Genomic DNA, 26,357 nt, shown 5'->3' on the forward strand with positions numbered 1-26,357 from the left:
AGGAGCTGCATGGGGATTTTTTTCATAGATTCATAGACTCTAGGACTGGAAGGGACCTCGAGAAGTCATCGAGTCCGGTCCCCTGCCCTCATGGCAGGACCAAATACTGTCTAGACTATCCCTGATAGACATTTATCTAACCTACTCTTAAATATCTCCAGAGATGGAGATTCCACAACCTTCCTAGGCAATTTATTCCAGTGTTTAACTACCCTGACAGTTAGGAACTTTTTCCTAATGTCCAACCTAAATCTCCCTTGCGGCAGTTTAAGCCCATTGATTCTTGTTCTGTCCTTAGAGGCTAAGGTGAACAAGTTTTCTCCCTCCTCCTGATGACACCCTTTTAGATACCTGAAAACTGCTATCATGTCCCCTCTCAGTCTTCTCTTTTCCAAACTAAATAAACCCAATTCCTTCAGCCTTCCTTCATAGGTCATGTTCTCAAGACCTTTAATCATCTTTGTTGCTCTTCTCTGGACCCTCTCCAATTTCTCCACCTCTTGAAATGCGGTGCCCAGAACTGGACACAATACTCCAGTTGAGGCCTAACCAGTGCAGAGTAGAGCGGAAGAATGACTTCTCGTGTCTTGTTTACAACACACCTGTTAATGCATCCCAGAATAACGTTTGCTTTTTTTTGCAACAGTATAACACTGTTGACTCATATTAAGCTTGTGGTCCACTATGACCTCTAGATCTCTTTCTGTCATACTCCTTCCTAGACAGTCTCTTCCCATTCTGTATGTGTAAAACTGATTGTCCCTTCCTAAGTGGAGCACTTTGCATTTGTCTTTATTGAACTTCATCTGGTTTACCTCAGATCATTTCTCCAATTAGTCCAGATCATTTTGAATTTTGACCCTGTCCTCCAAAGCAGTTGCAATCCCTCCCAGTTTGGTATTGTCTGCAGGGGAGGGATGGGGAGAATTTCCCTGGGACAGGAGCAGCATAGGGCGATGCAAGATGTGATATGCTGCCCCCTTGCAGGCTAGCAGTAGGGGCCATGGTGGAGGTAGTGATGGGAGAACAAGGAGATATTCAAAGGGATGGGAGAGGGCATGCCACAGCACTTGGTGCTTTGTGAATTCTGGACTGCAGTACAGTCCATAGGCATCTGTGAGAGACCTCGATAGACCGTTCTCATTTTGGCCTCCATAACAGCCAAGAATATGGGCAGTGCAAAGGCACCTTTGTCTCCTCTTCCTATGAACTGCACCTACTGTGTTGTGCATCTTAGGAGGTGTATGAGAATCTATCCTGTTACACTGTTCAGACACTTATTACAAAACGTAGCTAATAAGCTTAAGGCCATTGAATTCCTTAGGTCTCCATGCAGGCGTAAGGGTCCAGCCATTTGGATTTTATTACATGCTTGGGTCCTAAAACTGAAACCAAACCGAAGAGTCAGAAATCTCTCTCTTTTACAATATTTCACAGGACATACTTTTGCTAGGTAAAACCAAAACCTCCAAGTAAGATTTTCAGATTAAAATACCATAGTTCTAATTTGTGTTTTGTAACTGCTTAGTAATCTTTCCAGATGAATTTCTGTTTTCTATTTATTGCAGCCTGTTATGACATATTTTAATCAGCTTTCAGTCTATTTAATACAGAACATGTATGATTAAATATCAAAACTAAAATAATTACCATCAATGTTTCTATATATTCCTGTCCAAAACCCACTTGTCTCTCCTTTATATGGCTCTATAGTGTCTGCTAGAAATTTGGATTCAGCTAAATCTTCTACTGAAACCAAAGTAGCACCTGCAAAACATTAGGAAACAAATAAGTTATATCCTGCCATAGAAACCTGTCTCAGGTTATGGCTTTTGATACAGTACAAAGTTATGTAATAAATGCCCCTGCAGTTAATAGGGTATAGGCAAGTGTATGAATAAAGAATACAGAGGGTGGTAAGGCTGTAGGGGAGGGAACAGTGTGGATCCTAAGTGATGGGGGCTAGGGATGAAAAGGCTCATTCCCCCAGGCTGGAGTAACTTCTCCCTCCTTACCCTAGTCTGTGCAGCATGCAGCTCTGGATGTTGGGAAGCTCAGCAGGTGGTCCCACCACCCCTTGAAGTATCATTTTTCCTTTCCCTACCCTGGAATGGAGTGGTGTGGAGGGTGAGGTGCTGCTCTTGGATTGGTTGGCTGCTGAGAGAGGAAGGAGCACGGCACAGGCAACAGCATTAGGAAGAAGAAAGAAGAGAGCTGCTTCTTCCTTTCCCTCCCTAGATTACTGGTGGGTCTTACTAATGAGGGATTTTACAGCTTTCATGCAAGGAAAAAGAAGCAAATGAATAAATAATAAAGCTTTCCTATAACCAGGAAATGGAGAAGAGCATAAGACTCCGTTTAGCCCATGAGGAACCATCTCTGCAAATCTAATTTTACCTGGGAAGCACTCGGATACTACCAAGACAGAGACTATAGAAAACCCCAAGGCACATAGGCATTCATTTTTTTTCTGTATAGATCCTTTGTATTTGATTCAGCACTAGAAAAGTTCTAGAGTATTTTAAAATTTAAAACCATCAATGCTTTTTCCATCATTAGCACAAATTTGAAAGTAGAAAAAAAATATTTTTCATACCTGTCTTCCACAGTGGCTAGGTAACCATTGCTCCTTTCACATGTCTTATTTGCTTCTGAGAATGTTACAAATATATGTCCAACCAAGTAACAGTGAAAACCATGTCTTTTCCAGCCCTGTGACATACATGATGCAAACACATGAGTTCTTGACAGATTAACATATTGATTCTGTTCTGCCTTTTAACATATTAAAGTGAAATCGATTGATGAAGCTCATTTGAGAAAACAGGACAGACTGTGATCACTAGGTAGGCAGGGCTGTTATTTAACAAAAGGAAGCTCCCTGCCTCCACAGAGATCAGTATTGTTGTTACTCAGGGGCTGATGCTGGGAGGTCTGCCAGGGCAGCTCGCACCTGACCCATCTTTTCCTCCTCTTATGTTAGTATGATTTTCCTGGAGTGGAAGATTATCTTTCCTGATCAAGATGGCCTTACACTGATTTGTAGGTTTGGTTACGCACACCCCAGAAGAACAAAACACTGACTTTGCTCAGCTCAGAGGGAAATTATGTCTACGTAGCTCATGAATTGTGGCCTCTAAAACCCTGAAATACAAAAATGATTTAAATTATTCAAATATAACCAGAGCTACCAATATCTGACTACACTGGCTCATCAGAATTCAAAGAAGGACCCCTTGTGATCCAGCTTAGACTTGTTCCTCTTGAGTCTACTACAGAGGCTTACCCCAAACCACCATGGAGTAAACAAGTGGATTTCTGGGCAGATGAGAGTTGCTAAGTTTGCTGACTAGGAACAATATCACCTGTTGGGGATGTTCAAAGCCCAGCCAAGCAGCCCACAAGTAAGGAATCTGAACCAGACAGTTGGGAAGGGAGATTCTTCTCTGCTTTGAATTGGTTTCCTTTTCTTATTAGTTGTTGATGCTAAAGACTATGAAGAGACAGAATATCTGAGACTTGAGACAGAGAGGCCTGTGGTGGGTGCTATGTTTGTTATTTCATTGGGTTAAGAGCCTTAAATAAACGCAGGATGTTGTGAAGACTTTTTGTTAACCAAAATGGTCTATGTATATCTATTACTGAGAAGGAAACCGGACTCCATTATAAAGAAGAAGGAGGAGATGGAAGCATTCAGATAAATGAAAAATGAATTCAGAGTAGATTTGCATCTGAAGAAGAATGATAAAAACTGTACATACATGAGCAGCTTGCTAAGGGAAAAAAACACCAGGCTCCTTTAAAAGTAGTTACTAAATAGAGGGAAGAGACAAAGTACTTTAAAGAGCATGAAACCCAATAGGTTAAATGACCTTTTTAGATCCCCATATAATCAATTTCACACTTACTCTCTGGCAGCCTGGATCGATGCTCTCCACTTCCCTGGGAGCTTGTGGTAAAGGTGTCCTTTTGCAGATATAACCAAGTTTCTTTTCACAAACATTAGCTGCCCAATATCCATCCTGAACATGATGGGAAAGAGAAAAGAATGTCCAGGAAGAAGGATGCATAATCTTTAGAAAACTGCTAACTTCCTCTCTCCTTGCTCATGCTCATTTTTAATCTGTTGCATGAGTTGGTTGATAAGTATAGATTGCATCCAAAAGTAATGTGCCGGATTCAGCACAGTGTTACTCCAGTTCTACACTACTGTAACTCCAGTGAAAGGAATAGAACTGGAGTAATGCAGGCTTGACCATGTCCCCATAAGTATGAAGATGTCACACTTATGAGTAGGAGACTCATTGAAAGCCAGTGAATTTTGTGAGAGAGAATGTGTAAAACACACAAAAATAAATCATAATGTCCCACAAAATGTTAATTAGTTTTGATGTTAGACATTTCTCTTTATTTATTAATTATATTATTTTATAATTAACTAGATGAACTTTCCTGTGGCATGTTTTGTAAAAGAGACCTAAGAGTTATCTGCCATTAGTTCTTTGCTGAGAAACAGTCAACATGAAATGATTTTTGTTTTTATTTATGGTGGTTTTGGGTGTCTTGTTACTTCCATTTATTTATTTTTAACAAATCTAGCCACATTTCCATACTGCCTGGCATGAATGAGGAATCTTTGGAGCAGCAGTATTGCCAACCTGAGATGCTCAGTAATCACGAATGAAGCACTTAAAATTATGAGAGTGGCTTAAAAATCATGAGATTTTTTAAAAAGAGTAAGTATTGGGCTCTTTTTATTGGCCTGTTGGTTTCATTATGGTTCAATGTCTTTGTGTTATCAAGCTTTTCTCTGAAGCCAGGAGAGCTAGAATCATAGTATATGTGTTGGAAGGAGAGAGTTAAACCAAAACTGAGATTTTAATATAATTTTTTAATCTCAGAAGCTGGAGCTGTAAGAAAAACACCAAATATAGCAAGATTTGTGATAAAAATCACAAGAATTGGTAACACTGGGGCAGGGTCTTGTAATTTGGCAGGGGGATGCCCTGGTGTCAGGGATATGCCTTTTGCCATCCCCATGAAAGTCCACCAAATTTGGCCAGGTTATAAACGTCAGAAAACTATCAGACTTGTTAGAATTTGGCAGTTATTTTCTGCAAAGTTCCCATTTGGACTGGTTAGGCTCCTGCCAGGGGCTTCATGGAGTGAGTGGAATGGAGAGGGTGAGTAGTGGTATGGGACAGACACAAGCTGTGTGCAAGGGATAGACAGGTTGTGGGGCACACAGGAGCAGAGATAGACTGCAAGAGGCAGAGATAGGTTATGAGGGTACATGCTAGGGCAGGGGTTCTCACAACAAATTTTTTGTTGGCCTCAGAATGAGGCCACCAACTCTTGCTGGTGACTGCTCTGACAATTTTTCCTAAAATACTTAATTAACTTTAGGAAAAACAAATTAATATGCACATATACATGTCCAAATCATTTTAATTTATGTATGTAGGTATTTATTTATTTGCAGGCTCAATAATAAAAATGTACAGTTGTCTCTATTCCTTACTGGACCTAAACAGAATAGAAACACAAATAAGGTGCTTTGAATGTTCTTGTATTTTTCCTTGTTTCTTTGTTTCTTTCTTTAAAAAAAAACTTGCTAGCTATAAGTAAGTGTGATGTGAAAAGTGATATTTTTTGTTTGTTAATATCGCTTTTCACAGCAGACTTACTCGGCCCTGGCAAGCTCGGAGACAAATTAAACCCTGGATGGGTACAGAGGCAGTGGGAGCATGGGTGATGGGGCACTGTGGAAGGCAGCAGGGACCAGAAGGGACCAGAGCCCACCATCACCCAGCCAGGGAACGGAGCCCAAAGCCCTGTGGCTGGAGCCTGCCACTTGCCACCCTAGGGCTGAAGCCCAGCCATACCGCCCCCAGGAAGGTGGGGAACTGACTAATTGTCTTCTCCTGCAGCTTGTATCTCCCCAGAGGGGGGTGGAGTGCAACCACTGCTGGTGGCCCCTGGGGAGGGGTCACTGTTTTCCCCTCTCCCCCTCACCCCCAAATCATTGCCCAGGAAGCTGTGGCCACAAGAATAGCCCCTGGTGGCTGCATACAGTCATGGTGGCCACATTTGAGAAACACTGTGCTCGGGGCAGGGGTAAAAGGCTGGGGAAGGAGGTAGAGGAAATTAGGGTTTGTAACTACAAGAGAACACTCCCTTCCAGAACTCTCCAGGAATCCAGAGTTTCAACATCCCTCTGCTGTCAGCAACAAATATGTGTCTCATACCCCTCCTCTGGCTTGTCCACATAGAGGACAACAGTCTGCAACTACTACCAGTTACTTGGTAAGCTCAACTGATTGAGACCCGGGCACTAGAACTAGAGGCTCCAATCCTGCTCATGACCCATTTGCAGGGAGAGGGAGGGTGAATAATATTCCACATCATAAAATGTATGTCTTTTCAGTGTTTGGCTTTTTAAAACCTAGGACATTGTACACAAAAAAGCAAAGCAAAACAAACAAAAAAACCCACGTTAAAAGGTATTTACGGTTGTAAAAGCAGTCAGTCAGAAGTAATGTAGGATTTAAGATGTCCACAGCCTTAAGAAGGTATATACATATCTTAGGTTTACAGATGGGGAAACAAACTCAGAAGCTGAGTCACTTCCCTGGAGTAATGTCTAGTGGATTAGAAAACTGAGTATGCAATAGCCACTTATAATAACAACAAATAAATCACTGTGAGCCACTAAAACCAAAGGCACCACTTGTTGCTATGACCATAATAACAAAACAATTTTGGAATTTCTGGGAGGAGTTTTTTAGAAGATATGAAATGCTAAAAGACATTAGGAAAATAATATCCTTCACTTTTGATCTCAGACATCTTATAAATGACCTGTCTGATTAGTCAGGCTGAGATCTGGCACGTGAAATTTCAAGTGGTGTAATGTGTTTTTGGTAAGGTTATGGAGAAGAGAGGTATGTGAATATTTCAGGATCAGGCTTATAATAAATGGCAGTTTAAGCCTGAACTATGTATTGATTAGCATCAATAAAAGGCATAAATTCTTAACAGTGAGAATAAATTAACTCTTGGAACAATTTACCCAGGATCATGGTGAATTCTCCAGCAGTCACATTTTTAAATCAATATTCAATATTTTTCTAAAGGTGCTGCTCTAGAATTATTTAGGGAAAGTTCTATGGCTTGTGTTATGCAGGAGGTCAGACTAGATGATCACAGCTGTCCCTTCTGGCCTTCAAATCTACAGATCTATGAAAAATAATTGGATTATTTTACCTGTCCCTTCATAACAACACAATCTTCTTGTCTCTTTACATAGCTTGGTTGATCGCGTAACCATTTAATATATGTCACAGGAGTCCCATCACTCCATTCAAAATACATTTGAATCTTAAGGGCATTCAGTCCAATCCACAGCTCTTCTGTTGGCTCTAACATAAAAGCAGTTGGTGTGTTAATGATGTTTTTACTGGTAATAGAGTACATTTCCATGTCTGGAATGAGATTTCAGTCATGGATGTTGGGATATAGCACTAAGAGAGTTATGGTAAGTCTTTCTCCTTTAGCAAAAAATGTAGGTTGCTCCTTCACATCCCTCTCTGCTGTGAGGGGTAAGTTGGCCTTCATTTTAACATGGCTAAGTCTTAGACTCACTTGAAAAATCTTGCCTTTAGTAAAGAGACATATGCTCTTTGCAAATGGCAGAGGAGGGATACAAACAAATTTTGACAAACTTTATTGATAACTTAAAACAATAAAATAAAGGCAGGAATATGCTGGTTTGTGCCTGGTTCTGTCTTCTGTCAGCAGTGGCCTTAGGGGTACTGGGATTGAGCAATAGCATCCCTCTTAACAACAGAGGGCTGCCATTGACTGGAAAACTGCAGAACCAGACCAGCTATCCCACAATTCAGCACTGGTTGTGGTGATTGGCCTGGCACATATTTGATGAAGTTCTGTGTACCCTGTTCACCTTTTTGACTTCTCTTCATAAAAAAAATACATTTTCCCAAATGTTGACAGCCCAAAAACTCTTTGGAGACACTTCAGCATGACTGTCTCCTGCAGGCCATGAAACAAACGGGAGGAGGAACTTGGTGGTTTCTTAGAGAGAGAGGAAGCTGAAATAACTTATGCTGATACCAACCACAATAGCCCATATTTTGTTTGTACGAAGTAGCAGAGTTGTTTTTTCCTAGCTGTTCTTCACTAGGGCCCCAATGCAACAAAGTATTTAAGCCCATGCTCAACTTTAAGCATGAGTAGTTCCATCAATTTTAATGGGACTCCTCCAGTGCTTAAAGTTAAGCACATTTTCAAATGTTGGCTTGAGGCCGAGCTGAGAAGACTTTCGTCACTGCAGAACTCATCAGGCTCCAGTACATGGAACTGGGGTTGGAAGCACAAGATTCACCCATTATGTACTAAGAAAGCAGGTTGGCTCACACAAGCTGGGGTTCAGGGGCTATAGAATTTTTCCTTTCCTACTGTACAACTTTTTTAATACTTAGATTTTTACTTCATAAGTAAACAAAAATATTCTTCTGTGTTTATATAAAAAACACCCATTAAGTCTGGTCTATTCTTTGGCTATAAATGTCAGCAGTAGTGTTCAAAATAAAAACCAGCTAACTGTTCATTATAAATACTGCAGACAAAACAGTTGAGAAATACTTACTGTAGCCAAGCTGAGAAACAATAAAGCTGTTCTCTGCAATATTATGCATACTCGCCAAATTTCCATCTTGGTTCTTACATGAAGTCAAAGCTTCTTTCCATACCTTGGGCTCTCTGTGAATCATGTAACAGTGACCTGAGTATGACAGCCACCCATCTGGGCATTTAATAGGCCCCAAGGGATCTAAAATAAAAATAAAAATATTTTAGAGCAATGTAAAAGGGAACAATGTAAATGAGACTGTCAGTATTTTCTGTTACTGTGCATAAAATACAGGAGATCTAGCTGAATATAGGTGAAATTTGAGGTCAGAAATTCAAGAACATTCTAGTAAGAATTGAAATATGACTAATTATAAATATATTAAATGTGAATATAAATAAAATATGTTTCTTTATCATTTAAACGTCTAAATATCATAAAATACTCACACTTGGACAGAGCTACCCAGACTTGTCATATAGGGCAGCTCCCTAGAAATTTCAGGTATTGACATTCATGGTCTAAATCTCTAGTAACTGCTTATCAGTAACAAAAATAATTTTGAAAACTATTGCAACTAATTGTCTGATCTTTAAATTGTCACCTTTTACACTGGGCCACTTAGGTGACTAAATACAGGTTTCAGACTCTAATTTTTGGTCCCCTTTTTAAAAAATCTTCACCTGTTTCTTTTTCATGTTATTATTGTCTGTTAAAATATTCTTAAATAAAATCTCTCTCTAGTTTAATAAGTTTGTCACTGAGCATTTACAGCAACTTTCAAAGCATCTCTGGGAAACAGCCTATTGAAGATCGTTTCTAGGTATAGCATATGACTGCTACTAACTTGTCATTTCTATGCTTTAGGTCAAAGGCAGCCTGCAGTCTAAATGTAGTCCAAGGAAATGTAAAATGTAGCCCATGGCTGCTTTTTAATACAGAGATGTGGATAATGGAAACTAGTGCTCCTGCTGTCCTGCTCAGATGGACATGAAGCATTACATGCTGTAGTCATCACAGATTGACTCTTTACATTAAAGGTTAGGACTGGCTGTGGTGTGTGCCTGTTGTGCAATTAGGGACATGAAATTACAATTATGGTTTATGCAAATTCGTTCCTTGGCTCCTGTCAAATTGCCAATATGGCTTTTAGTTGTGTAAAATTGAGCCACCCTGCTTTAGATGAATGGAATAATGGAATTCTTCCCAGAGTGGTTAATATAGGATAAGGGCAGAATAATGGCCTTTTGTACCAAGCAGTATAGAAAATTGTGTGTCCCCATCTGCTTGTGCACAAAGGCATGCACATACGCACATGGGTGTTTTTAAGGTATTATTCTTGGCTAAATAAATAACTTCTACTGCAATTTCATAGTGATCAAAATGCATCTCCTTTTTATCTATTGCACATCTTTGCAGGCTGCAATTTCTACCAAAAACAAAACAAAACAACAAACCAAATCACCTTATATTAAATTGACACACTTACCTAAAGGCATATTGAGAGACTCTAAAGTGGAGTTTCCCCTTTTACAAATGTAGCCACGTTTCTGATTACATGCCTGGTTTTCCCATTTAGAAGCTCTTCTGGGATTCAGCATGGCACAGAGTTTACCAGGGGCTGGAAAGGGGCTTCCTTTAACAAACATATAAAACAGAATCTCCATGTAATCACTGCAAAACATCATGTCACCAATGGAAGGAACAATTTTTTGGTGATCTCTCTTGCCTTTATGATTGTTAAACTAACTAGATGTAGAGTGCTATCAGCTGCACAGATTAATCAAACTGAAAAAAGTTAATAGATTCTGAGGCCAGAAGGGTACCTTGGGATCATCTAGCCTGACCTCCTGTATAACACAGGCCACAGAACTTCCCCAAAATAATTCCTAGAGCAGAGCTTGTAGAAAAACAGCCAATCCTGATTTAAAAAATTTCAGTGATGGAGAATCTACCATCACTCTTGGTAAATTGTTCCAATAGTTAATTTTTCTCACTATTAAACATTTACTCCTTATTTCCAGTCTGAATTTTTCTGGCTTCAACTTCCAGCCACGGGATTGTGTTGTACCTTTCTCTGCTAGACTGAAGAGCTCATTATTAAATGTTTGTTCCCCATGTAGATATATACAGACAGTCACCCCATCGCCTTCTCTTAGGTAAGCTAAACAGAGTGAGCTCCTTGAATCTATCATTATAAGGCATATTTTCTAATCTTTTAATCATTTTCACGGATCTTTTCTGAACCCCTTCCCATTTATCAACATGATTTCTGAATTGTGGATACCAGGACTGGACACAGTATTCCTGCAAAATTCAAAGGTAAAATATAAAATAACCTCTGTTCCAAGTCAAGATTCCCATTTATTCATTATAGAGGTGGGGTCACCCCCAAGTATCGCGTCCAGCTTTTTGTAGAAATGGCAGGTCACGGGGGCAGTACTGGAGCAGTGGCTTGCCTCCCACACTTTGTGGTAGGCATTCCGCTGCTCCTTCACTTTAACCCTGCACTGCAGTGCGTCCTGGTCATGGCCCCTTTCTCTCATGGCCCTTGATATCTGCCCATAGGTATAATTCCTACAGCTGGAGCACAGCTGGGATTAGACAGCTTCCTTCCCCACCCCTAAACACTAAACATACTGGGGATCGCCTGGCGCGTGGAGGCGTGGTCACCCGGAAAGATGTGCTGAGAGCACTCCACGCCTTGCTGAGCAAACACGAAGGGGAATTTCAAAATTCCCAGAGAATTTGAAGGGCAGGTCTGACAGTTGGTCACCTGAAGGCAGGGCAGTAGAATTCGAAGTGATGACTAGAGTGGCTAGCACAGGCATTGTGGGACACTTCTGGAGGCCGATCAGAGCATATTAACAGACCAGGGTGTCCACACTGCCACTGCGGCACTCCAGCTGTGGCGCAACAAGCTTTATGCTTCTCATGGAGGTGGATTACCAGGGGCACTCCAGCCGCGGAGTCAGGGTGCTCTACATACCATGCCAGTGTGGACACCTCGGGAGTTAGGGCACCCAGGACTGAGTTAATGTGCTCTAACTAGCAAATGTAGCCAAGGCCTAAATCGACACAAGGTGGCTTACGTTGACATAACTTTGTAGTGCAGACCTGGTGTAAGCTGCAGAGATGTGTCTGCAGAGACCCTGGAGCAATAGCTCCGAGTGTGTGAACTGCCCTGTTCATTTCTGTGAGGTGTTAATGCAGATACCCAGTAATGATAATTTAAATGTCAACATTGTTGATAACTTCATTGTACATATCAGAAAGGGTGGAGAGGGAAGGATAGATCCACACAAGTTATTGTGAGTGATGTCTTATGTGCCACAAGTGGGTGGCAGAAGTGGGTGGAATTTGGAAGACAGATCCCCTTTTTTTCCTTTTTCTTTAATCAAAGAGCCAAGCCCAGTGGAGCCCATGGGTATATTCAAGACCTACTGAGGAGAAGCCTAGCAGTTCACATGATCATATTTTGAATATCTGCACAATCTACTATGAGCAGCTGTTCATTTGTCAACTTACATGGCCAGAGTTTATTTTGTGGAAGCAGCTTGGAAACTATCATGTTCCCCCCAAATCATACCCTGTCACAAGCATTGAATTATTGATTTCAGCAACAAATAAGCTACAAGAGCAGATGAACACATACAAGTTATAATCAAGTTTTCATGCAACTGGCCCTAGAAATAAAAATCAGAAAATATGTTATAGACTATATAAGCAACAGTGGGCTTGATTTCTGCTGCATTATTCCAGTTACACTGTCATCAAAGAATGCGGTGGTGCCTGTTTCTAAATAGAATGTGTTGAAGATTTTTGATGAAGCATCAGTTTTACTCTAACAGTGTGTAATATTTAGAAATGTGAAGAAGATGCAATACCTTTATTTCCTAAATATTTTGCTGCTTCTGGAAGTTTCAATTTATATTTTTCATTTTTGGATTACATTTTAAGGAAAAATTTGGATCACATCTGTTTGGTGATTATTAACTCCAAATGATACTCATTTCTATAGACAAGTTCCATGCTTGTAATAATAAAAAATACTGGAGTTGAAATCTATAATGTGTATCAGAGAATTTTACTCTTAAAAATGATAGGGCAGACCATCAGAAAGGGTATGTCTACACTATGGGATTATTCCAATTTTACAGAAACTGAATTTTGGAAATAGATTGTATAAAGTCGAGTGCATGTGGCCGCACTAATCACATTAATTCGGCTGTGTGTGTCCATGTATCTAGGCTAGCATCGATTTCCAGAGCATTGCACTGTGGATAGCTATCCCGTAGCTATCCCATAGTTCCCGCAGCCTCCCCTGCCTATTGGAATTCTGGGTTGAGATCCCAGTGCCTGATGGGGCCAAAAATTTGTCATGGGTGGTTATGGGTAAATGTCATCAGTCAATCCTCCCTCAGTGAAAGCAATGGCAGACAATCATTTCGCGCCCTTTTCCCTGAATTGTCCAGGCAGATGCCATAGCACAGCAACCATAGCACCCATTCAGCCTTTATTCACTGTCACTGTATGTCTACTGGATGTTGCTAACAGACATGGTACTGCAGCGCAACACAGCAGCATCCCCTTGCCTTTGCAAGTTAGCAAAGATGGTTACCAGCCCTACTGTACCGTCCGCTGCTTTGCAAGTTAGCAAAGATGGTTGGCAGCCCTATTGTACCATCTGCTGCTTTGTAAGTTGACAATGACGGTTACCAGTCATACTGTACAGTATCAGAGGGGTAGTTGAGTTAGTCTGGATCTGTAAAAGCAGCAAAGAATCCTGTGGCATCTTATAGACTAACAGACGTATATTGCAATTCCTAATATCTGATTTGTGTCCATTTACAAAAACCTGTAGGAAAACACTTCAACCTCCCTGGCCACACTATAGCAGACCTCCCTGGCCATCCTGCAGCAAAAAAACTTCAGGACCAGACTTCAAAGAGAAACTGCTGAGCTTCAGTTCATCTGCAAATTTGACACCATCAGCTCAGGATTAAACAGAAACTGTGAATGGCTTGCCAACTACAAAAGCAATTTCTCCTCCCTTGGTTTTCACACCTCAACTCACACCTCAACTGCTAGAACAGGGCCTCATCCTCCCTGATTGAACTAAACTCGTTATCTCTAGCTTGCTTGCTTGCTTATATATACCTGCCCCTGGAAATTTCCACTACATGCATCTGATGAAGTGGGTATTCACCCACAAAAGCTCATGCTCCAAAACGTCTGTTAGTCTATAAGGTGCCACAGGAGTCATACGGTACCATCTGCTGCTGTCCTGGGTGCTCCTGGCTGGCTTCAGTGAGGTCGGTTGGAGGCGCATGGACAAAAATGGGCATGACTCCCCAGGTCATTCTCTTCTTTAAGTTTTGTCTAATGGAGAGTCAGTCCTGCCTAGAATATCAGGCAAGCCTACTAAAGAACCAGAGAGGCAAACAGCTGCTCTGGGTCAGATCCCCAGACATCCCGCAGAAATGATGAGCTGCATGCCATTCTCGGGGCTGCCCCTGCAACAATCCCACGCATTGCTTCCCTCCTTCCCTACCCCTCCTGGGCTACCTTGGCAGTTATCCCCCCATTTGTGTGATGAAGTAATAAAGAATGCATGATAAGAAAAAACACTGACTTTTATTGCCTCTGCAAGCAGAGATCAAAGGTCGGGGGTGGGGGAGGGCAGCCTCCGGCTGCTATGATATTCCAGGCAGGAGTGAATCTCCATTAGACAAAGCTTAAAGAAGAGAATGACCTGGAGTCATTCACATTTTTGCCCAGGAGTCCCTGGCTGACCTCATTGAGGCCAGCTAGGAGCACTCAAGGGATGATGATGACGGATATCAGTCATACTGTACCGTCTGCCACCAGGAAGGGAAGGGAAGAGGATACTGCTGTGTAGCGCTGCAGCACCACATCTGCCAGCAGCATCCAGTAGACATACGGTGACATCGAAAAAAGGTGAGAAACGATTTTTTTCCCTTTGCTTTCATGGATGTGGGGGAATGACGACATATACCCTAAACCACCCAAGACAATGTTTTTGACCCTTCAGGCTTTGGGAGCTCAGCCAAGAATTCAAATGTTTTTTGGAGAGTGCGGGAACTGTGGGATAGCTGCAGTCACCAGTTGCCCCTCCCTCCATGAGCGTCCATTTGATTATTTGGCTTTCTGGTACACTTGTCTCAGCTCCTTAGTTTCATGCAGCACTATGTTGACTCCCTGTTCTGGCCTCTGTCCATCGTGGCCTTGGAGATTTTTTCAAATGTTTTGGCATTTTGTCTATTGGAACAGAGTTCTGATAGAACAGATTCATGTCCCCATACAGAGACCAGATTCAATAACTCCTGTACAGTCCACGATGGAGCTCTTTTTTGATTCTAGGACTGCATGGTCACCTGTGCTGATCAGTGCTCCACGCTGGGCAAACAGGAAATGAAATTAAAAAGTTCGCAGGGCTTTTCCTGTTTACCTGGCCAGTGCATCTGAGTTCAGATTGCTGTCCAGAGTGGACACAATGGTGCACTGTGGGATAGCCAATACTGTCGAATTGTGGCCACACTAACCCTAATTCAAAATGGCAATACTGATTTGAGCACTACTCCCCTCGTCGGGGAGGAGTACAGATATCGATATTAAGAGCCCTTTATATCGAAATAAAGGGCTTCGTTGGGTGAACGGGTGCAGGGTTAATTCAGTTTAAAGCTGCTAAATTCGAGACAAACTTGTAGTGTAGACCAGGCCCTAGTGTAAATCAGTGACTTCAGTGGAGCTATACCACTTTACACCAGCAGAAGATCAATTTTGATTATTATAAACAGATTTACTTACCTGGAGCCCAGTTTAAATATCTGAGCAGACTGCTACCAATCTACTGCCATCCACTGTTAAAATTCAAACTATTAAGTCCAATCCAGAGAGCAGAATCCATATTTTTAGTTATCTCTAAATTTCAAAAGAAATTAAATGAAACTTTGAATCAAAAGAAGTAAAACTAAAAATAGGAAATCTACATTTCTGAGACAGAGCAAATCAATAAAAATATCGCTTTTCCAATTAGTTAAATATATAGATGAAAATAGGAACACAATATACATGTAAGCATATATTTGTAAAGGTTACAGAGATTTCTGTAGGAAATTAAAGGAATAAATGAACTTTCCATTTCAGCACAAACATAGCACATGAAAGATTCATTAGCTCTCTTCTGGTCCTGTTCCAGACTGGTGTTTATGAAGCTTCCTTCATGACTTTTATAAAGAAGTTTAAATTATTAACTCCACTGGCATTATTGGAAGTTGATGCATGTAAAGTCCACTCATATTAGCATGAAACTAACTAGCTTCATGTATTCTCTCGGAGTTATAAATAATCACTAAAGATTACAGGAAACATATAATCTATGGATCAGATTATGGCTACTCCTGAACAGTAGTGGGAGGAAGCAGAGATGTGGAGACAATCTTTGCACCAGGACTTGCTTCTTGTTTTTCACGGAATGCAAGATAGGACCAACTATAATGGCCAATGTCACTATGCTCCCCGAAAGGGGAATGGCCAGTCTTCCTGTACTGCAGGCTAGTGGGTGGGGGGATGTGTTTTATCCTTTTAAAGGGTGGCATAAATGCTGCTGCCTCACTGAAAAGGTTTCTCAGGCCATTGAGATATATTTAGAGTTGACACAAAAACAGAAATATCACTGTGGGTGAACCCTGGTCCCACTGACATCAATGCGAGATTTTCCATTAACTTCAGTGCAGCTTTTTCACTCTTGATTACTTTGTTGCTTTACCTCTCAGGTATGTTTGCTCCTGTATCTCTGTGATGCTTAATAATTCTGCATTCTGTTGCTGGCAGCTTTTCCTTGCTTGGTGCCATGTTAGAACTGATTGGGAGTTTATCTGGTAGTGGAAACCTGTCAAAGAATCTGTAGTCCAAAATCTTTCAGTGTCACCTGGAAAGGGAAGAAAGTTGTGCAATATTAATTATGATTGGCCCAAATAGACTCTGTTATGCAGTCTGTGCTTCTATGGAATGCAAAATCTGTCAGAGTCCACCAATGTATGGTATTAATTGTAAAATACCATCAATTCTAAAGCAACAGCAACATTAAAATCAAACCAGGAGTTGAATTATATTAGTACAATTCTATTTTGTATAGTCTTCTAAACTTCTGAATTTTTTTTGCAGGGAGGGGGCAGAGCTAGGAGTGAGTGAGTATCTTAAATGTGGTTTTGCTCACAAAATCCAAGATAGCCTTAAACGTAGGTGAAAGGGGAAGGGTGGGCATTCAGATGAACTGTCACTCATGCTCACCCATGCCCACGGACAATTGCCTCTGACAGCAGAGGAATGGTGAGCTTCAGGGATCATGAGTTCCATTTCAGGCTCTGAAGGTGTCAAGGTATTTTTCCCCCAGTTTGAACTTAAGCGTCCAAAAGTGGGGACCTGCATAGACACTTCTAAACTTCATTCCTAGCTTAGATCTGATAACGCTGCCACCAGCCAAAATATAGTGTTTGGCACACTTTCTGTTCCCCCAAAACCTTTCCTGGGGAACCCAAGACCCAAACCTCTTGGGTCTTAAAACAAGGAGAAATAAACCATTTCCCCTCCTTTTCCTCTCCCAGACTTTCCCCTCCCTGGGTTACCCTGAGAGGCCACACTGATCCAAACTCCTCGGATCTTAAAACATAGAGGAATTAACCTTCCCGCTCTCCTTTCCCCCCCACCAATCCCTGGTGAGTTCAGACCCAATCCCCTTGGGTCTTAAACAAGGGGAAAAAAATCAATCAGGTTCTTAAAAAAGAAAGCTTTTAATTAAAAAAAGAAAAAGTAAAAATTATCTCTGTAAAATTAGGATGGAAAATGTTTACAGGGTATTCAGCTCATATAGACTACAGGGACTCCCCACCCCAGCCTGATATTCCAAGTTACAGCAAACAGAGGTAAAACTCCTTCCAACAAAATACACATTTGCAAGTTAAGAAAACAAACATAAGACTTATCTGCCTTTTCTAGCTAGTACTTACTATTTTGAAACATGAGACACTGATTCAGAAAGATTGGAGAAAGACCTGGTTGCATGTCTGGCCTCTCTTAGCCCCAAGAGCGAACAATGAACAAAACAAACAGCACAAACAAAGACTTCCCTCTACCAAGATTTGAAAGTATCTTGTCCCCCCATTGGTCCTCTGGTCAGGTGTCAGCCAAGTTCACTGAGCTTCTTAACCCTTTACAGGTAAAAGAGACATTGACCCTTAACCATCTGTTTATGACAGAAGGTGAGAGTGCTCTAGATGGCACAGACTCCTTTGTCCCCAGTCTTGAACCCTGCCCCAGTCCTTGTACTGACTCCCAGTCCCAAGCCCATTCTCCTCATCTAGTCTCCACTCCTCAGGCTACTGGTCCCAGTCCCAATTTCCTTGCTGTACAAGTCCTAGTCTCCCACTCCAGACTCTCTCTACCAGTTTCTCCCAGTCCACATCTCCCCCATCATGCTCCAAGTCTCTCTGTCTTGCTATTCCCAGTTCCCTCCACCACTCCCTGATGTGTCCCTCATATCTCCCCAGGCTCCAGTCACTTATCTCCCTGGCCATGCTCTCTGTCCTCACTGGCTCCCAGTGCCAGTCTCCTTCTCCAGACTCCTTGTTCTCCCCTCCCTTGGCTTCTTGTCCCAGTCGGTTTTCCCAGCCAATCCCAGTTATCCCCCATGCAGCCTGGCTCCTCATTAAATCTGTATTCCCTCCTTGCACCTCCTCCCACCTCCAGCTGGTTCCAGTTGCCAGTTTCCTTGCCCTGTCTGTCCCAGTCTCCCCTGGCTCACCATTCAATTTCAGTTCTCCATCCACTCTCTCTCCACCCGTTTCCTTCCCTGGCTCCCAGGCCTAGCCTGCCCTAGCCAATCCCATGCCTCCATCTATGCACAGGACTTCCCCCACAGTCACTCTGTGTCGATGGTGCATGTGCAGTCTGGTCACATGTATGAACTGTGAGACTATGTTACCCCATGGGAATGGTGCATGAGCAGTCTGATCAGCTGTAAGAGCTGAGAGAGGATGGAACATGCTCAGCTGAACGCTGGGGACGACTCATGCAGTTTAGTCAACACTAGTAGCTGAGAGAAGCTCAGATATGCTCTATGAAGACAGAATCTCCACGGAATATGTGCCAACTGTGATTTTCCAAAGGCTTATAACTTGACCAAATTCAGACAGATTTCCACAGGAATGGCATAAGCCAGATCCCAGACACAAAGGGTAGCCCCTGCCAATTATACAGTCTCTTCTCCAAAGCCATAGTCATCAGAATTTAATATTGAAAAACAACTTTATTTTCCCTAACTGCATTCTCAGAAGTGGTTGAATCAAAAAAATTCAGCCCGAGGAAGATATCCATGAAAAATTTCAGCCCAAACAATTAAAGTTTGGCAAAGTGATAAGCAACTAAAAGGATGGCCTTATAATGGAGAGTGTTGGGCAATCTTAATAATAGGTCAGCCTAACAGCTCAGCCTACAATATGACTTAAGATTTCATATCTAACTAGTGATTTTTGCACGCTTGCCCCAATCCAGCCCCTGAAATTGTTTAAAGTTGGGCGCTCAAAACACAGAGGCACACAAAATCATGTCACTTTTAAAAATATTGGGTCTTTCTATCTACGTGCATGCACACATATACTTTATATGTTTGGGTATGTTTGCACTGCAGTCAAAGAAGTGATGGCAGCTCGGGCAGGCATTCTTGTGTTAGATTAAAGCTAACTAGCACAGCTAAAAATAGTTGCATGGGCTTCAGCTCAGGCTATACAAGCTTGCCTGAAACCCTAGGCATGTACTCGTGTTGCTAGTCTGCACTGAAGCCTGAGCGGCCACATCTTCGCTGCTATTTTTACTAGTACTAGCTAGAGTAAAGTTAGAATGGGTATGCCGACCTGAGCTGAATTCACACCTCCGACTGAAGTGTAGATTACCCTTTATCATCTACATCCATTCCTTCATCCATCATGTAAACACACTGACCAGATCAGAAATGAGACTCCAGCCTAATGTGGGGGGGAAGCTCTTGTAGTCTCTTCCTCAAAAAGGGTAGAGACCTGGATAATGCTGCCATGAAGAAATGGTTCCACAAAGCAACCGTCCTAGGGCTGATCACTGCACAAGGGGTGTCATTGCAAGGGAAGGCAGAGAAAGCTATTTACACCTCCTTCTCCCATTGCACACCCATGCACAGCCATCAATAAGTTGGCCACAACCATTTGCAAGTCACGACATTCAGAATTAAAGTTTCTGTCCTATCTCTCCCTCTGTATCTTTTTCTGATATCCTGCTAGGCCCTGTGCCTTCCTGTCCATCCTATGTGAATCTGCAACTTTCCCTGAGGCGGGGTCCCACACATCACAGCTATAAGTTAATAACAAAGAAAGAGTAGCCAGACTCTACACGAAAGAGTATCAAAATTCCCAAGGAAAAGCATGAGGTAAATATCTTTAATATCCAATGTTTAAGTGGACACACAATGGAGACTTACCCAGCAGCTGCAAAGTACTGTGAATGAGAGAGAAGAAAACAACCAATGTGGAGAATGTCATGGCAAATGTTTCATTCCTTTCTTCCTTTCCACTAAGTAATGAATGGTAATTAGTTGCTGTCAACAAAATCCTCCTGTAAGGAGCCGGCTGGTAGGTCCTACTATGTTTCATAGGGCTGACAGATCAGGGGAAAGCTCTGGGCTCTAAATAAGGAACTATCCTGTCACATGTGGCATTTTGAAATAGTAGGAATTAACAGAGCAAACTTTGCTTTTGTAAGTGAATCGCTCTTTACTGAGGGAAAAGTCTCTTTCCATAGAAATGCAGGTGATAAACAAAGTGGTTACAATTCAGTGAGGTTCCTGGGACAACGTTGGGTCAGTTGTTGGGTTTCCAGGCCAATGAAATTGCTAAAAGATATTAGGGAGCTAACAGTGTCAAGCCTGCAGCAGAACACAGATAAAAGCTCAGCCGCTACATTTAAACTGTACACCTCAGACAGATAGTGAGACAACACTTCCAGTATTCCAGTAACATTGGTAGCAGCTCACATTTCCGACTGTCTGGAAGGTAAGGAATTAACTTTACAGCATTATTCAGTGAAAATCTCCTGGCAGGACAAGCAGAATTTTAATTCTGAAAACAAAGATTGCTGAATTAGGATTGCCAGATGTGCCAGCCTCAACATACACATTTGGCCAAAAGGCATCTCAGAAACAGTGCATTTCAAAGGTAATTTCTAGCTTTCCTGTGTAGGGACTAGACAACTGTCATATAACACTTCCAAGGGCCTTCTTCAAGAAAGGTCATGACATTTTTCTAAATACCTGCAGTGGGAATATTCAACAGTTCTGTACATTATATTGTTGAACTAGTGAATATTACCACCGCATTTCCTGGTGGTAGAAGTAGAAGGGGTCAGGCTGACTGTACAGGACAATCCCACTCCCATAGTACATGTCTTGTCTACACAATGCAATTTACTGACATGGCATTTCAAGTAGAAGCATATTAAACTAAATCGGAAAAAGGAACTATTCTAGAATCAGCATCCACCTTTGATGTTATATAATGATACTAGCATAGCTATGTCAGCTAATTTCTCCATCTAGACAAATCCCATCAGTTTCTTTCCTTTCACTGAAGTTAAGAGAAGTTGGAACATTAAATTATAAAAAGTGTGAGGTGAAATAACTACCTCAAGCACAATAATTTATTTATTCAGAACCTGAAGGGAAGCTGTGACAGCAGGGAAACTCATCAATCTCTGCTACTATTACAATGGAGATGCCTAAATACAAGAATTAGTCAACCCACCTGATTTGGCTACACAGCAGAAAACTCAAAGAGAAAGGCAGATCCTTAAGCAAATCTGCAAGACCAAAATAAAAAAGAGGAATTGAATGAATTGCTGAATAATAAAATTCTATAGAAGCTTAATATACTGATAGTAGGAAATTAAGGACAAAGCAGGCAGAATTTTTCCTTTTGAAATTATGACAAAATAGCTAACAGTAACGAAAAGCAAAGCAAATATAATCCTTCCCCTCAACAATATCACCAGCATTCTTGAGAGTATCTGTTTTGTCCAAGATTTTTCATGTTCTGGAGAGAACAAATGCTTTTTTTTTTTTTTTTTAGCTTCACTTAGTACCTTTGTATTTATTAAGATGGAGGCTCATGGAATTGTAGCATGACAGCATCCCCAAAACCATATGGTGGTTTTGTTTTTTTTTAAATCAAACATTGTCACTGATATTAATTAGTACTACTTAATATTTACATTGTGGCAACACCAACAGGCTTTAATCAGGTTAAGCCCCACTGTGCAAGGAACTTACACATACACAGAAGTGACAGTCCCTGCCCCCTAAAATTTCCAGTCACCAAGATTTATAATATCCTCCAGACAGAGCTAATGAAAGGAGAACTTTTGCTCAGCTACATGGGTGTACACATTGTAAGAATATCATTTTGGTATATTGTAGCATAGCAAATATTAGAATATTTTGTGATTCTAATTATATTACATGTGGGAATACTTTTAAAATATATATTCCAAGCGTGCACAGGGCATGTCTATTCTACTGAATGGCTACACCACTGAAAAGGAATATGCGTTGTAGAGTTTTATTGATGGTTCTATCTCTACTCATTGCTACACACCCCAGACTCTGAGTAATGTTCAGTGGTATAAACTAAAGAAAGTAATAGACTACAAAGTGAATGTGTAATTTTATGCAAAGACTAGTTTGGCTCATGGACACCCTGAAAATGTTCCTGCAAGAAATACATATAATCCTGAATCTTGCCATTTAAGACATTTTAAAACCGAAGAGGGAGTTGTAATGTTTTTCTCATTTTTTAATGTTAACTAGTCCCATTTGAAATCATGTAAACCATTTAAACCACTAGTTCCCTAAAACGGCTTGTAAAGTAGAATACTAACTTTTCCTATCCGAATAAATTGCTTTGTATCTGCTACCATCACAGCAGCATCCTGCGGTACCAGTCCCCAACCACTCAGACATGCATTAGCCCCAGGACACACATCATCAGCAAGATTATCCTATTTACTTCATTGGACTGATGCAAGTCCCGCCAGATCATCTACCAGCTCAACGAGACTTTACTGGTTGCATATTTGTTGAGTGTGTCACTTTCTAACGGCAGCACAGTAACACTAGGACAAAATTCTTGTATGACATAGGTAAGTTGGTAATTGTTGATTTTAATATTAGATGACTGATTGAAGGAAATAAATTACATTACTATTAGTAGTAGAATTATTAAACATTTATATTATGTAGCATCTAAATGCCACAACCAGGCTGGGCTCTATTATGCTAGATAAGACATAGCAGGTAGATGAGACAGCCAGAGTGAGGTGAAAGAACAGGGTAAAAAAATAAATACAGTAATAGGATGTGCACAATTCCTTGGTTGGTCATGTCATGATCATAGCTCTCCACCTGCCTAGCCACATTTGGCTCCTGTGTACCAGGAAAGGGAATTGTTATGAGGGCAGGAGACTCCATGCCAAAAGGATGCCAGTCCCTTGCCCTAATTTTAAAGGATTTGCTAACCTTGCTTAACTGACAGTTTTGGGAATTAGCTCAAACATTAAAGAATGACCAGTCTATTCTAATATGTGTTCTTATACTGCCCCCTTCGCTGTAGTATCCAAGCAGCTTCCAATAGCACATTCAACAACTGTCACATGTAGTTCATTCCCTCTCGTTCTCTCCCCAAGAGAAGAATTGTGTGTGTAGGGTTTTGTTTTTGTAGTGGGTTTATTGATTTATATTAAAGAAGATCAAAGAAGTGCACTCTGTACTTGGAGCAGAAGGCGGAGAGCTTTGTGATGGTCCTTAGTTCTAGAAGTGGGGGGAGAGAAGAGGAAAGTTCCTTCCATAGTTTTGGACTGGCTAACAAGAAAGTTCTGTCTCTTACCCAGCTGAACTTTAAACACTTATTGTAGGAAGTTCCATTGTCTGAGGAGTGGAATTGTCTACTATGGTCTTTGTCTTAGACAGGGCTGGCTTTATGCCGATTCTCCAGAATCGGGCCCCGTGCCTAAGAGGGCCCCACGCCTCAAGGATCCCTACTCCGGGGGTCTTCGGTGGCATTTTGGCAGCAGGAGGGTCCACTCCGGGGATCTTTGGAAGCATTTTGGCAGCGAGAGGTCTTTCGGTGCCATGGAAGACCCGGAGCAGACCCCCAGCCGCTAAAGTGCCACCGAAGCCCCGGACCGCCACCGAATATTTCAATGGGGCCTCGCGGGTCATAAAGCCAGTCCTGGTCCTGGAGCTTTAGGTGATCTTCAAATATGCAGGGGCTCAGGCCACTGAGTACCTTGAAGATAAGAACCTTGAACTTGACATGATAGTCTAAGGGAAGTCAGTGAAGAGAGCGGAGGGCAGGTTTGACGTGCTGAGAAGATATGCTACAGAGTTCTGTATGGAGTTGAGTTTAATTTGGAATTTCCATCCATAATAAAATTCCAATATTTCAACATCTTTATTTCTTAAAAGTTCTGAACTGAAATTTTTCATAAATTTTCATTTTGGCATTTTTGATCGAAATAAAAACTTCTGGTGTTCCCAAATTAAAATGTTTGATTTTGGATTTTGCACACCAGTGCAGCTGTGCCAGTGCAGCATGTCTGGTGAAGATGCATTATGACAATGGGAGAGTAGTCTCCCATTGGTATAATTACTTCACCCCAGCAAGAAGAGGAAGCTATTTTGCAGGACAGCATCTCCCACTGACATAACACCAACGTGGACAGTGCAAAACTTGCATCACTCCAGGGGATCAGGGGTGGGGATTTCCAAGAAGACTGAAAACATGTACATTTAGTTGATAGGAAAGAAACAACAGCTAAGGAAACAATTCTTCATCCTTTAAATAATTTTTAAAAAAAGCAGAACTCAACAAGTAGTAGAAGCTGGAACTAAAAAAAAGAACATCTGTTTCCGATAGAAACATACACTGGCAAAACTGTTTCTAGAGCTAAGAAAAGCAAATACATTAAAGCTCAAATATTGAGGATCAACTATCGATCTAAGGCCTTGTCTATACAAACAGTTAATTGGTGGCAACTGGTTAGTAAATCTATCCTGCACCCAAAACAGAAGCAGATCAAAGCACATGAGGGAACTTCTAGTGCAAGACAGCATGGTCAAAATGGACAGTTGGTGTGTGCGGGGTAGCTTTACATCCCAGCTAGCTACCCTGTTATCTTTCTGGAAGGGAGGAAAAAGAGAGGTGAAACTTTTTTTTTTTTAATGTATTGTTGTCACAGATCCACAAGATTGGTGCTAAGCACTCAGCTTTGAAAGTCTCTAGGAGAATCCCCAGTGTGCCAGACCCAAAGGGTCTCACTCTTTCTGCACAGGGTAGGCCACGTGATTGCACCAGACAGCATCTAGGGCTTCAGCACTCCTGTCACACATTGTGAGCTCTGTTCAGTGAGTCCAACTGAGACAGACTCCTGGTAAAAATAGAGTGACCAGATGTCCCGATTTTTGGGTCTTTTTCTTTTATAGGCTCCTATTGCCTCCCACCCCTATCCTGATTTTTCACATTTGCTGTCTGATCACCCTAGGTAAAGAAGCATACACTCTTCTGGAATTAACACACCTCACTAAGCGTTTGCAGTAACACTCAAACAGCATCTTCAAAACAGAGTTTATTAGTCCAGGGCAACACAGCATAGGAAGTCCTTAGGTTAGCACAAAGAAATGAAGGATAAAGCATAGTCCATTCTGGTTAGCCGGAGCCCCAGCCAAGCTGTTGTGAACCCCATTGTTCAGGCTCATGTCTCTCTGAGGGCTGGTTTACACTGAAAACTTAGGGTCTGTCTACACCTAAAATGGTACAGCTATGCTGCTGTAGTGTTTCAGAGTAGACACTATCAATGCCAAAGGGAGGGGTTCTCCTGTTAATCCACCTCACTGACAGGCAGTAGCTAGGTCAACAGGGATTAGGTTGGATTAACCACACCACTCAGAGGTGTGGATTTTTCACACTGATGAACAATATAGCTGGATCAACCTAACTTTTTAGTATAGGCCAGGCCTTAGCCTGCCCTGAGTGCAAACAGTGCTTCCCCCTCATCCCCACTGAATAGCCATGCGAAATACAGGGGAAACTGAGACACATACAGGCTTCATAAAAATATTTCAGAAAATTCTCATTTCATCACAGTGGTTTCCCCCCTCACCTCCCCGCACACTTTTCTCCTCCTCCCTTCCCCCACCATTTCAGCAACAAAATGGGAAAAGGGAAAATTGAGGGAGACGAAAAAAGGGAGACAAAGGTAAAATAACTAAAAACTGAAAACAAAATTCATTTCGGATTTTGGGGATTTTTGTAAATATCAGAAAACAATTCAAATACATTTTGTAAATATCAGAAAACAATTCAAATACATTTTCCAACAACACTCTTAAAATAAAAGACCAAAAAACCAAAAAAATCAGGCAAAAAAAGTTTTAGTTTTGAATAAAAAAAATTCAACAAGCTATTAACAGAATTTGTTCTCCCGGTCTTAAAATGAGCAGAAAAGGAGCCATGCCAGCTCAAGTTAGTTAACTTCTGACATCACTATGGAAGAGCTGTAGGTGGGTTTAGGGCTGTATTGTGTGTGGGATTGCCATGGTTAATTTCCT

At 41.4% G+C, this 26,357-nt stretch overlaps 1 pseudogene; it reads right to left on the reverse strand.

Annotated features, from left to right (window-relative positions):
* Positions 1–1,692: 1,692 nt before the first annotated feature.
* Positions 1,693–20,247, reverse strand: LOC115645569 (annotated as a pseudogene).
* Between the last annotated feature and the right edge of the window lie 6,110 nt (positions 20,248–26,357).

The sequence above is a fragment of the Gopherus evgoodei genome, chromosome 2, assembly GCF_007399415.2.
Source record: "Gopherus evgoodei ecotype Sinaloan lineage chromosome 2, rGopEvg1_v1.p, whole genome shotgun sequence".
Classification (NCBI taxonomy): Eukaryota; Metazoa; Chordata; order Testudines; family Testudinidae; genus Gopherus; species Gopherus evgoodei.